Source organism: Malaclemys terrapin, chromosome 11, assembly GCF_027887155.1.
Source record: "Malaclemys terrapin pileata isolate rMalTer1 chromosome 11, rMalTer1.hap1, whole genome shotgun sequence".
Taxonomy (NCBI): Eukaryota; Metazoa; Chordata; order Testudines; family Emydidae; genus Malaclemys; species Malaclemys terrapin.
In genome coordinates this window covers 24297449-24311844 of record NC_071515.1, presented here as the reverse complement: position 1 = coordinate 24311844, position 14396 = coordinate 24297449, and the positions used below count along the sequence as shown (strand labels likewise).

The following is a 14396-nucleotide window of genomic DNA, read 5'->3' as shown; positions in this document are numbered from 1 at the left end:
CTGCATAAACTAAATACAGAATTTCATAAAAAATAAATATTGGACTCCCTACATATAAACAAGTCCCTCTGTCTGGCATTAGTAAAGCAATTACACAGTATTAGAAGTTGTTGTACATGTGTATATTTAAAATTGTAGAAAAACTATATGTATTATTTGAAAAACAGTCTAAAACTGCATGCTTACCTGCTACCACAATTTATATACATATGAGGGAGAAGAGTTAGGGTGCAACTTTTCCTTTGATATTTAATGATTGTTGAGTGCTTAGTTATCATTCTATTAAGTTTTTATATAAAAAAATCCTAGATTTTTTAAAAAAAGGAACAGCTTCCTTGTCATAATAAAGAGGATGGTTGTATACTTGCAACTGAATATGTAATTCCAGAGCATGAAATAATGTTAAAAACTAGAGATGGGTACTCAAAATAGGATGGATAGAGAAGGGGACAGAGTGATTACTAACAAAGGAAAAGGGAAACAGGATGTCAAAAAGTTTTAAATAGAATAATTTGGCAGTAAAATGGCTCAATTTTTATTTTTCAACTTAAAGACCAGGTTTCAAAAATAAAAAATATTAAAATACTGAAAACAATCAATCACACTTTTAGGAAAAACAACTTAAAACATGCACAGAATCCTGGGAAGTTGGACTAGGAAGAAAAAACTGGTGGAGGAAAAATATGCAAGAGTCACGTCTCAAGGATGAATGATATGGACTGCACAAAACTAGTTTTATAAAAACGAACAACTGGTTCAGATTAATAAAGGAACTGACACAAACATACAGCAGATTGGGCTGGTTATACTTTGGCACACTTGACACCTAACCAGTTTGCAACAATCATCCATTGCAAAGGATGAACTGACCCTAAGTTTCACAATGGGCAGCTGCTAGTTGGTTCGCTGAAGATGGATCTTGTGGGGAGGACTGGACAAGAAAATCAGTACATCTGGACTAAAGCTGCCCAAATGGCTTAATAATGAATGCTCCACAAGGTCTGTCAAGTAAAGAGAGAGAATGTACAGATCAGAGAAACAGGAGGGAAAAACTAAGCTGAAATGAGATCAGACTACAAATAAAGAAAAAGAATAGATGGTAAAGAGAGTACAGAAGGAAACAATGTACAGATAGGCAGAAGACACTCCCCTGAACCAGCACATATTAATATAAAATGCATCAAAATTACTCAGTGGAGCTCAAACTGAGGGAGTTCAGGGGAGGGATAGCTCAGTTGTTTGAGCACTGGCCTGCTAAACCCAGGGTTGTGAGTTCAATCCTTGAGGGAGCACTTAGGGATCTAGGGCAAAATCAGTACTTAGTCCTGTTAGTGAAGGCAGGGGGCTGGACTAGATGACCTTTCAAAGTCCCTTCCAGTTCTAGGAGATAGGATATCTCCAATATTTCTGTTCTACAGACTGAGACAAGCAAATTGTGTGGGGAGACAGAACCCATCAGTTCTGTTCTGTTGAGAGAGACTGGTTGTGTAACTTTGAGCAAGACACTTATCTTCACTGTGCCTCAGTTTTCTCACCTGTAAAATGAATATAATAATACGTACCTACGTCAAAAGTATGTTGTGAGGCTGAATTTAAGTACCTTGAGATTTCTGGTATAAGATGTTTTAAAAGTGCAGAGTATATATTAATGGCTATTCCCTTTTTCACAATGCCTATCCCATGACTTTACCTTAAAAATGCCACAATAAAATCATGGCCTTAATTATATTATATTAACTATAAATAAAGCAAAGCATTTTGGTTCATCAGGGTTTTAACTACAAGGTCTGAAAGTTTTTTGAATTCAAATGAATTCACAGAACAAACATGACTGAAAGGTCCAGGTATGAGGAAAGCTAATGGTTATAGGCATGTAAAGCAATTTAAATATTTAAATATGAACATAAATGCTTTTACTATAAATGATTCCCCTTGAGCAGGGTGTTCAGATATCTTCATTGTCCTAACACTGGGTTTTGTTTTGCCAGGCAATAACAGTTTTCCTAGACTGACAACTAAATTCTTGTCATATTTTTTAGTAAAAGAAAGTTATCTCTAACAGTTCTCTGTAGCTGCAGATCTGTACTCTGTGAGCATACATCTTGGTGCTGAGAATCACATTGATAGCGTTGAAAGCAGTAACAAACAGCAGTAGCAGTAGTGTCCCTCTCACAGAACTATTTGAGATAATGGTATGAAGAATCTCTATTCTTCACTGCGGGACACCAAACAAATGGGAGAAGGTGAGTGAGTGCAATTCTGCAGATATTTCTCTCTCCCATGCTATGGAAGTGGAAATCTCAGTTATATTGTGAGGCCAGAGCCTGGCATCAGCTATGGTCCTCTGCCCAGATCTCCAAGCACATCTTGCCTGAACTCAAGGATACTCCACTCACAGGTGAGTCATCTTCAGAGATATTTTTGAAGGAGAAATGAAGATCACCACAGCTACAAGACTGACTAGCAGTGAAAAACCACAAGCAGTACCTACAGATTTCAGAATTTTTCTCTTGAAACAGGCACCTAGTTTCGTTCCAACATAAAAATGGTGATTTTAAATTAGGAGTCCCATGCACAGCTTTGGAAATTTCAGAAATGGGCACAGTTTTTCCACATATAATGTAGAAGCTAACTTTGTCCTATTAGAAAAGGCTTTGAGACCGTTTGGTAAAGGAACACCTTGCCATAACAGCACTAAATGCAAAGTCTGATCTATTTAGACAATCTGTGGACTGAGATGGTTGATTTGGGGGACAAATCTAAAAGGGATGCAAAGAAGGCACAACCAGAAGTTATGGTATTGATGCAGGAACCACATTGTGAAATTCTATGGTTTGTTATGCATGAAATCAGACTAGATGATTATAATGGGCCTTTTGGCCTTAAACTTGTGACTCTATGATGGTAATTTCTAAAAGGACTTCGTCTTATCCATACAGCTCAATACTCTTAACATCCAGAGGGTAATTCTCCTTTCATTCATCTCCAGTTTAACTACATTTATGGCAAGAGAGTTACTCCTAAGCCAAACTGATACAAAGTGACAGAATCCAGCAACCTGATTTGTGCAGTGCCCAGATACCATAAAAATACATACAATATGCATGTATTGCATGTTTGATATGAGTTGATCAAAGTCATTGTGCAGTAAACCCAAGTGCTTCCAACATAAAGCAGTACTCATACATTATGAAAGTAAAGAGAGAATGACCTTCCAGACCTGCAGGCGAGAGTGCTAGAAGGGAATGGGGGTGGGGGTGTGAGAGTGTGAGTGTGTGTGCATGCATGGGCAACCCCCACCACCAGCCTGATAGTCCTAGAGTGTGCAACCCTGCCTACCCGCCTAACACTCAGCCTGATCCTCCTTTTCACCTCTGACATCCTGCCCCCCCACATCTACCTAGCTCTTTGGGAGTCTGTCTGCCAATACTTCTGGAACCTTTACCTTCCCACCCTGCTCCTCATTTTACCCTCTCCACTGGCCCTCACGTGATGGGTCTATCCTGTTTCCTGGATCTGGTCAGTCCCCAGCACCAGGAGGAACCACCCCACACTTTCTGCAGTCTGCAGGTGAGGCCCTGGCTGCCAGCCTGCAGCACAACACAGAACAGGTCACCGAGATTCCAGCCAGCTGAACTATGGTATATTCACTCCCAGCAAGGTTTTAAAAAGTGGGGGCACATGCCTCCCCCTCTGCTTTTTAATGGGCCTTTGCTCTTTCCCAACCGGTGCATATTCCTGCAAGGTAAAAAAAATCAAGGCCATTTAAAAACAAAAATAGGTGGCGACTCCAATGTTATGAACAACATGAATTAGAACTGTGGGTAGCTTATTTAAAACCCTAGAAACTTCTGAAGCCACTGGTGAACTGATTGTGACTGGACTACGTTCAGTTCTGGGCTCCTAATTAGCAGAAGGATGTTGAGGAAATGAAGAGAGTTAAGAGAAAATCTACAAAAATAGTGAGGGGATGGAAATAATTACATATAAGGAAATATTAGGAGAGATACATTTGTATAACTCTGGATTCAATAGCTGATATGGCTTATTCTAATCAAAACAAATAAATAAAGATCCTCATTCTTAGAAATGCTCTGATTCAATCCTAGACAAAGCTAAAAATATGACTGCAGTCCTTAAAAAAAAATTAACAGTATCTTAGACCCATCCCAGGCAGAAATGAAAGCAAAATCCTTAAAAAAAAAAAAAAAGGAGGGGGGGGGGCAGAAAAACCTGCCTACCTTTGACAACAAATTGACTTAACCTGCAAGATAAAAAAGTTACTTTCGTGTGGAGAACTTACTAGCCATAATAAAGAGTGTCACCATCAATATAAAAAAAATACAAAAAACCCCAACCCCAGCCCACAAAACCCCCAAACCAACATATGGTTGAAGATACGGGCATCTGTTATTCTTGATAGGCACATATGTCTCCATCTGGGGCCATCTGTCCCATCTAGAATCTAACCTAAAGCAGAGGCTTTATTTAGAGACTAACTTTTACAGAGAACAATTTTGAATAAAGCAGATGAATGTCATGTCAAAGAATGGTACAGTAAAAAAGTGAAGAAAATAAGCATAATCTCACAGAAGTTATTTTTTAAAGCTTCTGTACACATAAAGTGGAAGGTAAACTGGATACTACGAGCACTATGATCATCATGATACTTAATGGTATGGGGTATACATGATTGTTCAGGATTTAATGAAGAAATATCACACCTCACTTTACTTCACCTATGCCAGTAACATTAATGAAGCTGCTTACTATATATAAGAATATAAAAAGAGCTATGAAAATGAGCTATAGAAAGAAAAGGGAGATGTTTCTTGGCTGTATGAATCACTCCTACAAGCAGTATTCTTCACAGATTCACACTCAGCCTCTGACTTTCTTTATTCTAGCTCTCTAATTTTAATTCAAGACCACATTTAATGCTCTAGCCCCCTCTACTGGAAATCTCTAATGGGTATAGGTCTTCAATTAATGGGGGATTTTTCAGGATTTTTAAATTTCCTATTTACAAGAAAGTCCAGTGTGCAGAGCAATGAAAGGGAACACACATATATAAAAGGACGGGCTGTGTTTATCACATTGTTTATAAAATGGAGGTTCATTACTGTTGCTAGAGGTTTTTCAATAAGGATTCCTTCGAACGAGCACCAAGCTGCCTCCAAGAGGGAGGAAGTTTTGCTATTTTGTAGCATTCTAAGTTGCATCCCAAAACCCACTTAGAAATCTCCTGTGAGGATATGGCTTGTTCATGCCATCTTTCTGCTATGGGTTTGGTTCTTTGCAGGCAGAACACCAGGGCACTCCTGCTGTCAAGGGAGTGAAGTCTCCTGTCTTTGGAAAAAGCATAGGTTTTTTGGGAAGAATACAAGTAAGTGATTGATGTGGAACTCAGACACAATCTGTAACCTAAGGGAAACTTTCTCTTTGTGGAATACTGTATAAGGAGAGTCTGCTATCATGGCTGCTAGCTCACTGACCCTTCTGGCCAAAGTGATGGCCACTGAGAATGCCACCTTCATGGACAGGTGGGTCATGGCACATTGCCATAGGTTTGAAAGGTGGACCTGTGAGTGGTGACAGGAAAAGGTTGAGATCCTATTGGGGCGTAGGTTTAATGACCGGTGGGAAAGTCCTGATCAAGCCCTTCATAAATTGCACAGTAGCCAGGTGTGTAAAGACAGAAAGTCCCCCTATTGGAGGGAGAAAGGCACTAATTGCTGCTACATGGACTCGCAGTGAACTCAGGGCCAGACTTGAAGATTTTAAGGAGAGGAGATAGTCCAGTTAGTCTAGACTATGCACAGCACCTAGTGAATGTTAGTGGGAACATACCAAGGCCAAAAAACACCACCATTTAGCCAGGTAGCATGTTCTAGTGTAATCCTTTCTACTTTGGTTAAGGAATTCACCACTGTCAGAATATATTGGTTAGAACTGGGTAGTGGATTTCTCATTTGTGGTCTGCAGCTAAGCACCTGCTCAACTTGTCTATCAGGGAGTTGTGGACATCCAGCAAGTATGCAGCCTGTATTGTAATGTGGTTTCTGATACACCAGTTCCAAAGTCTGATTGCTTCCAGGCAGAGCAGCTACAGATGACATGAACCTTGCCCTGGCCAGTAGGGGGAAGATCACCTGCATACTCAGGAGTGGTGAGCATCATATGCTTAGTGTGTGTATTCTGTTTAGGTAACTGTTAATAAATAGAGGTTAAGGATATTATTGTGTAAAGCTCTTTTACTAGGAAAAGGCCCTGCAGACCTGTAGAGCCCTCAGTCCACCAGGAATGGGTGTTAACCCTGAGCCCACGGAGGGGTAGAGGCTGGAACCCACAGAGGGGTAAATTTGAGTCCCTTACTTCCTGAGCACCCAAAAGAGAGAGTAGGGGTGATGAGAAACCTAAATTGTGCAGGTAACATTCGTTTTTGGGGATTAGGAAATATGGGGAGAAGAATCCTCTCCCTTGGTACAGAGGTGGGATGCACCCCAGCATACAAGGAATTCTGCCTCTTATTGAAGACTCAGTTGGTGACAGTGGTTCCCAAAGGGGGATCAGGAAGGTGGTTGGTGAGGAGGGAAGGAAAGAAACTCTATGAAGTATCCCTGGTAATCTCCAGGACCCAACTGTCTCTGGTGATCTTAGATTCATAGATTATAGGACTGGAAGGGACCTCGAGAGGTCATCGAGTCCAGTCCCCTGCCCGCATGGCAGGACCAAATACTGTCTAGACCATCCCTGATAGACATTTATCTAACCTACTCTTAAATATCTCCAGAGACGGAGATTCCACAACCTCCCTAGGCAATTTGTTCCAGTGTTTAACCACCCTGACAGTTAGGAACTTTTTCCTAATGTCCAACCTAGACCTCCCTTGCTGCAGTTTAAACCCATTGTTTCTGGTTCTATCCTTAGAGGCTAAGGTGAACAAGTTCTCTCCCTCCTCCTTATGACACCCTTTTAGATACCTGAAAACTGCTATCATGTCCCCTCTTAGTCTTCTCTTTTCCAAACTAAACAAACCCAATTCTTTCAGCCTTCCTTCATAGGTCATGTTCTCAAGACCTTTAATCATTCTTTTTGCTCTTCTTTGGACCCTTTCCAATTTCTCCACATCTTTTTTAAAATGCGGCGCCCAGAACTGGACACAGTACTCCAGCTGAGGCCTAACCAGAGCAGAGTAGAGCGGAAGAATGACTTCTCGTGTCTTGCTCACAACACACCTGTTAATACATCCCAGAATCATGTTTGCTTTTTTTGCAACAGCATCACACTGTTGACTCATATTTAGCTTGTGGTCCACTATAACCCCTAGATCCCTTTCTGCCGTACTCCTTCCTAGACAGTCTTTTCCCATTCTGTATGTGTGAAATTGATTTTTCCTTCTTGTTCCAGCTGAGGGGGAAGGAAATAAGACATCCTCCAAAGATGACAGGAGAGGAAGTAGATGGCATCATTGGTGATACGCGGGCTTGACATGCATGTCAAAAATGGCCCTTGGACAGTGGTTGGGAGTAAGTGGAGGGAGCTGAGGAATGGGACCTCTGAATCCTCTGTCATTTATGCAGACTCAGGTGGATGCTGGTGGTAATATGCAATGTGCGAAGGGGGTGGTCATGGTCTAAAGCAGTGTTTTTCGAAGTTCGGGTCGCAACATGTAAGGTACTGGGTCGCCTTGCTCAGCACCCAGGGACCCTATCAGCTCTGGTCAGCACCGCTGAACGGGACGTTAAAAGTCCCGTCGGCAGTGCTGCCCAGCTAAAGCAGACTAGTGCCTACCTGTTCTGACACCGTGCTGCGCCCTGGAAGTGGCCAACTGCGGGTCCAGTTTCTAGGCGGGGGAGCCAGAGGGCTCCGCACACTGCCCTCTGCCCTGAGTACCGGCCAATGGGAGATGGAGGGGGTGCCTGGAGGCGAGAGCCATGCGGAGCCGCTTGCGCACCTCCGCCTAGGAGCCAACCTGCTGCTGGCCACTTCCAGGGCACAGCACAGTCTGCGGTGCCAGGACAGGCAGGAAGCCTGCCTCTGCACCCTGGCTGTTGACCGGGAGCTGCCAGAGGTAAGCTCGCCACCCAACCCCCAGCCCTGAGCCCCCCAAACCCTTCATCCCCGGCCCCACCCCAGAGCCTGCACCCCCAGGCCAGAGCCCTGACCCCCTCCTGCACCCCAACCTCTGCCCCAATCCAGAGCCCCTTCCCCCACCCTGAATCTCTCATTCCCATACCCTGCAGCCCTCACCCCTGCACCCCAACCCTCTGCCCCAGCCCTGAGCCCCTCCCACACCCCAAACCCCTCATCCCCATCTCCATTGGGTTGCAAGCATCAACAATTTTCTTCAACTGGGTCCCCAGAAAAGAAGTTTGAAAACCACTGGTCTAAAGGGCTGTCTCTAGTGTTTCCTCCTTGGGGATGGAGTGTAAATCCCCAGGGATCATAGAGGGGACCCTGAATCCTTTAGAGAATTCAGGGATTTATACATCTTTTCATTAAAAAGGTTGGACTCATTAAAGGGGAGGTTGTGGATGGTGGACCTCTCTAGAAAAGCCTGACAACTGGAGCCACAAGTCCCTTTGCATGACCAGTACTGTGGCTAAATTTCTGGACACTGTAGGTGTGCGGCATCTACCGCAGTCTGGAGAGTCACCTTTGCTACTAGCTTCCCCTCATCCAGAAAGGATTGGAATTAGGCTCCATCTTCCATGGGAAGTTTGTCTTTAAAGTCTGCCAAGCCTGGCGTACATGTTGAAATTGTATCTTGCTAATGAAGTTTGGTAATTAGCTACACAAAATTGGAGACCTGTGGAAGAGAAGACCTCCTACCCAAGAGATCCGGTCTCTTTGAATCTTTATCTGCCAGAGTGGATTTCTGGCAGTGCGACAGAGTTCTTTCTGTAGCCACCTGCATCATCACCAAGTTAGGGGCAGGATGGGAAAACAAAAAGTCTGCTCCTTTGGCAGGACAAAATAACATCTTTTGGCTCTTTTTGGTGTTAGAACACAAGATGCTGGTGTGTGCCAAACTGCTCTGGCCAGTTCCAATATAGCCTTGTTAATTGGAAGGGCCACACTGGTCGGTCCTTGTGATTGCAAAGTCCAAGAGCCGGTGTTGAGAGCACTGGACCTCTTCTAATGGGATCTGTGGATCATTAGCGACCCATTGCAACAGCTCCTGATGGTGGTCATCCAATGGAGAAGTTGATGAAGGAGTGATGGCATTGTCTAGAGATGACGAGGAAGCCCCCATCTGAGCTGCTTCCAGCTCTTCCTCCTCATACACCAATGGAACTAGCTGAGAAGAGGAGTACAACTCCTGAGAGAGGTCTGGTCACCTTCCATAGGGGTCCCAAAGGCCCTAATAAGGCCAGAAGGAGGGATACATTGGTCATGGTGGCCCCCAAGGCAATCAGTACCAGCTGTCTGCGGGGGTGGGGGAATCATATCCAGATAGATGGTAAGCACAGCCTCTCAACTGTGTGTCAGGGCTCCTGTGTCTTACTGGAGATACTGGTGCAGGTATCTCTTCTGACTTCTGCAATTCCAAGTCCATAGTGGTGATACCATCAGTATTGGGTGCGCCTGCCCGATGGATGGAGATGTAACTGCTCCTGGGATGTCAGTAACGATTACCCCTCTGGGATAAGGATGTCCCTCAGGAGGGGATAGCCTGAAGGGATTGGAGACTGTGGGGAGGAGAGGAATATATCCTATGCTGTACAAAGGTCTCCGTATGGCCGAGAGTCTGGGGAGTTCCAGCAGAAACACCTGAAGGATGGGGATTGTCTGTCGCAGCCAGTCAGTCTTTGGATAAACAAGATCGTACCGATGATGCATCTGGACCTGTACTCATAGATGAGACTGGAGAGTGTATGTCTTTCCACTTCAGCCCTGCAGCCCTGGGGGTCTTCGGTGGAGCCAGTTCCATATGTGACACCTCACCCAAGCTGGACCACCTAAGGAAGGAAACGCGTGCCTTATGGACAATCATCTGTGGGAATCTGTTCTTACGCCCAGTTTAGTGTCCTTACTCTCGTGGGAAGCCTTGTAGGAGGATTCTTTGGGCTTTGATGGTAAAGGTTCTTCATAGAATATCAGGGTTGGAAGGGACCTCAGGAGGTCATCTAGTCCAACACCCTGCTCAAAGCAGGACCAATCCCCAACTAAATCATCCCAGCCAGGGCTTTGTCAAGCCTGACCTTAAAAACTTCTAAGGAAGGAGATTCCACCACCTCCCTAGGTAACCCATTCCAGTGCTTCACCACCCTCTAGTGAAAAAGTTCTTCCTAATATCCAACCTAAACCTCAGGCACTGCAACTTGAGACCATTACTCTTTGTTCTGTCATCTGCTACCACCAAGAACAGTCTAGATCCATCCTCTTTGGAACGCCCTTTCAGGTAGTTTAAAGCAGTTATCAAATCCCCCCCCCCCCCCATTCTTCTCTTCTGCAGACTAAACAATCCCAGTTCCCTCAGCCTCTCCTCATAGGTCATCTGCTCCAGCCCCCTAATCCTTTTTGTTGCCCTCCGCTGGACTCTTTCCAATTTTTCCACATCCTTCTTGTAGTGTGGGGCCCAAAACTGGACACAATACTCCAGATGAGGCCTCACCAATGTCAAATAGAAGGGAATGATCACGTCCCTCGATCTGCTAGCAATGCCCCTACTTATACAGCCCAAAATGCCGTTAGCCTTCTTGGCAACAAGGGCACACTGTTGACACATATCCAGCTTCTCGTCTACTGTAACCCCTAGGTCCTTTTCTGCAGAACTGATGCCTAGCCATTCGGTCCCTAGTCTGTAGCAGTGCATGGGATTCTTCCGTCCAAAGTGCAGGACTCTGCACTTGTCCTTGTTGAATCTCATCAGATTTCTTTTGGCCCATTCCTCCAATTTCTCTAGGTCCCTCTATATCCTATCCCTACCCTCCAGCATATCTACCACTCATCCCAGTTTAGTGTCATCTGCAAACTTGCTGAGGGTGCAGTCCACACCATCCTCCAGATCATTAATGAAGATATTGAACAAAACCGGCCGCAGTGACCCTTGGGGCACTCCGCTTGATACCAGCTGCCAACTAGACATGGAGCGACTGATTACTACCCGTTGAGCCCGACGATCTAGCCAGCTTTCTATCCACCTTATAGTCCATTCATCCAGCCCATCCTTCTTTAACTTGCTGGCAAAAATACTGTGGGAGACCGTATCAAAAGCTTTGCTAAAGTCAAGGAATAACATGTCCACTGCTTTCCCCTCATCCACAGAGCCAGTTATCTCATCATAGAAAGCAATTAGGTTAGTCAGGCATGACTTGCCCTTAGTGAATCCACGCTGACTGTTCCTGATCACTTTCCTCTCCTCTAAGTGCTTCAGAATTGATTCCTTGAGGACCTGCTCCAAGATTTTTCCAGAGACTGAGGTGAGGCTGACTGGCCTGTAGTTCTCCGGATCCTCCTCCTTCCCTTTTTTAAAGATGGGCACTACATTAGTCTTTTTCCAGTCATCCGGGACCTCCATGAGTTTTAATCGCCATGATCGCCTGAGTTTTCAATCTGGGATCGCCATGAGTTTTCAAAGAGTTTTCAAGGCCTGTGCTTGGAGAGGCACTGCTGGTTGGTTGAGGTTGATGTACACAGAGGGAGGGTCTTCCAGGTCCAGGTCAGAGCAAGGTCTCAGTCTCCTCCATCAGGAACGCTTTTAGTCAGAGCTCTGATCTTTCTAATTCTGGTTGCGAAGGATTGACAGATACTGAACTTCAAAGACATAGGTGCGTCATCCAGGCAGTACAGGCACCATTGATGCTCGTCATTGATGGAGAAGGAGTGAGGGCAGGAGATGCAATTTTTGTATCCCGGGACTCTGAGCATAGTCCTGGGACTGGGGAACATTTTCCCTGAATGGCGGGTGGGGGAACTATCCTATACTAAGTTTCAGAGTAGCAGCCGTGTTAGTCTGTATCCGCAAAAAGAACAGGAGTACTTGTGGCACCTTAGAGACTAACAAATTTATTAGAGCATAAGCTTTCGTGGACTACAGCCCACTTCAACAGACAACTCCCACCTGTTCATGCTCTCTGTATGTGTGTATATATATCTCCTCAATATATGTTCCATTCTATATGCATCCGAAGAAGTGGGCTGTAGTCCACGAAAGCTTATGCTCTAATAAATTTGTTAGTCTCTAAGGTGCCACAAGTACTCCTGTTCTTTTATCCTATACTAACTAACTATAACTACTAAGCTAAGATATAAAAACTATTTACAAAGAGTTTACTTTACAGGTTATGCGCAGAGTGAAGGAGGACACAATTCTGACTCAGGTCATGTGCTGATAAGAAGGAACTGAAGAGGTGTCTACCCATATTGCCTCTTATACTCTCGGTTGGGAGCATGAGGGAAGCTACTGAGCATGTGCGGGTCAATGAATATTGCGTTGAAGAATTTCTGGACTCGGGCACATGGCATGCATGCATATTCCACGTGTAGAATACACAAAGGGATCATCACTCAACAAACATACAATTATTTTAATCTTTCATTAACTGATGTTTGTTCTGAGTTTTGATGATGTAAAGTGCTATTATGTTTTCACAGGAACTGTCATACCAAATCAGACCAGTGATTCCTTTAGTCCCAGACCCTTATTTCTGACAGTGGCCAGTCCCAGACATTTCAGAGGAAATGTAAGAAACCTCAAAATGGACAATTAAAGACTAACCTGCCTTAAGGATAAATCCCTTCCTAACCCAGAAAGTTACTGGTTGCTTTATGCTTTGAAGCACAGAGTTATATCACATCTAATTTGTCTTTAAACCTATCTAACACAACTGTGGATGATCTCATTAGCCATATATTTATTACTTTTTGCATTATTACTAAACTCTTGGCCTCAATGATATTTAGTGGCAATTAGTTCCACATGTTAATAATACAGTGTGTAGAAAAGTATTTCCTTTTACTTCTGTTTTAAATGTTACTTTTCAATTTCATTGGATAGCCCCTTGTTTTTGTTCTTTACCATTCATTATGGGGGGAGCTGGTATTTACCCCCTAAATTAAGTTGCCTAACATACTTTGCATTATGAAGGATTCTTGCGACCTTTTCTTTGAGATGATCTCACAGCTCATTTGTTTGTTAGGAGTCCTTTGATATTTGGAAGGGGGAAATACCCTCAGGCTAAAGCAGTGCCTGTTCTTTGTTCCATGAAGAAATTCGTTACTTGCTGTACCTCAATTTTTGGGTGCCCAGTTTAAGACGCCCAAAGAAGCATAATTTTCAGAAAATGCTGAGTACCCTCAAGATCCTTTAACATATCTCAAGTTAGGCACCCAAAAACTAAGACACTCAAAATCATTAATCACTTTTGATAACAATAGCATTTATATCATGATGTAATATTTTCAGTATTCTTTTTAACCCATTCTTTATACATCCTAATGTTATGTTTACTTTTTTGAGTGCCACTGCACATTCAGCAGAGGTTTCTAATGACTGGCCACACTGACACCAAGGTCTTTTTTCTCAGTAGTTTCAGTTAATTTAGAACCCAGCAGATTATTCCTTCCAGTATGCATTACTCCTTGGATTTGCCAGTACTGAATTCCATCTGCCACACTGTGCAGTTCATTTGCCTAACTTTGTTAGGTGCCTCTGAAGTTCCTCCTTGAAGTCTTTTCAGGTTTGAGCTAACTCAAATTATTTTGGTTTTGACATCTTATTGTTCACTGAAAAGGAAAGTATTAATGAGAGCCTGTGGACCCAGCTGGTCTTGCCCTATTAAACCTGCAGCAGATGCCAGGCATAGAGAGGGGAGCTAAAAAGAGGAGATCTAGGAGAGCAGAGGTCTGCTTCTCCTGATGTGAAAGAAGTCTGGCTGCAGCCGAAGACTAAGGTAGCTTGCTGGTTGGACAAGCCTACTGGTGGAATGAATGACCAGACTCTGGGAGACCAGCCAAAATACTATCTGAAGATAAGCCCCAAATATAAAGGTGGGGTCCCACTGAGGGTTCTTTGGATACCCGTTGTTGTGAAGTTGTGGTTTTTCCTGATTTCTTTTGGACCATAACACTCCAAAAGGAGGAAGACTGAAGTTTGCTTTGGCTGGAGGGTTAACACACCACTACACTGGACCTCACAAAAGAGCAAACTTACAAGTGGAAACCTGCAGCTGGGTGATTTGTACCCTGATGGGCTACAAGGGGGCCACTGCAGAGACAAAACCAATCAGAGCCTTTACCCTTTACTTTGTTAACATCTTGAAAATATGCTGGTATATTAGAGGCATGATTTTGTCATACAGAAGCTGTGCTTGTCTGTCTGTCTCTCTCTCTCTGCATGTTCAGCTATATATTTTAAAATTCTATTTTTAATTATTGTTTCAGTCAAC

The 14396-nt window shown here is 43.7% G+C and overlaps 1 protein-coding gene across 1 annotated transcript in view; it reads right to left on the bottom strand.

Annotated features, from left to right (window-relative positions):
• BOLL (boule homolog, RNA binding protein) overlaps positions 1-14396 on the bottom strand; it is a 92862-nt gene that overhangs the window by 11884 nt on the left and 66582 nt on the right. The window lies entirely within an intron of this gene.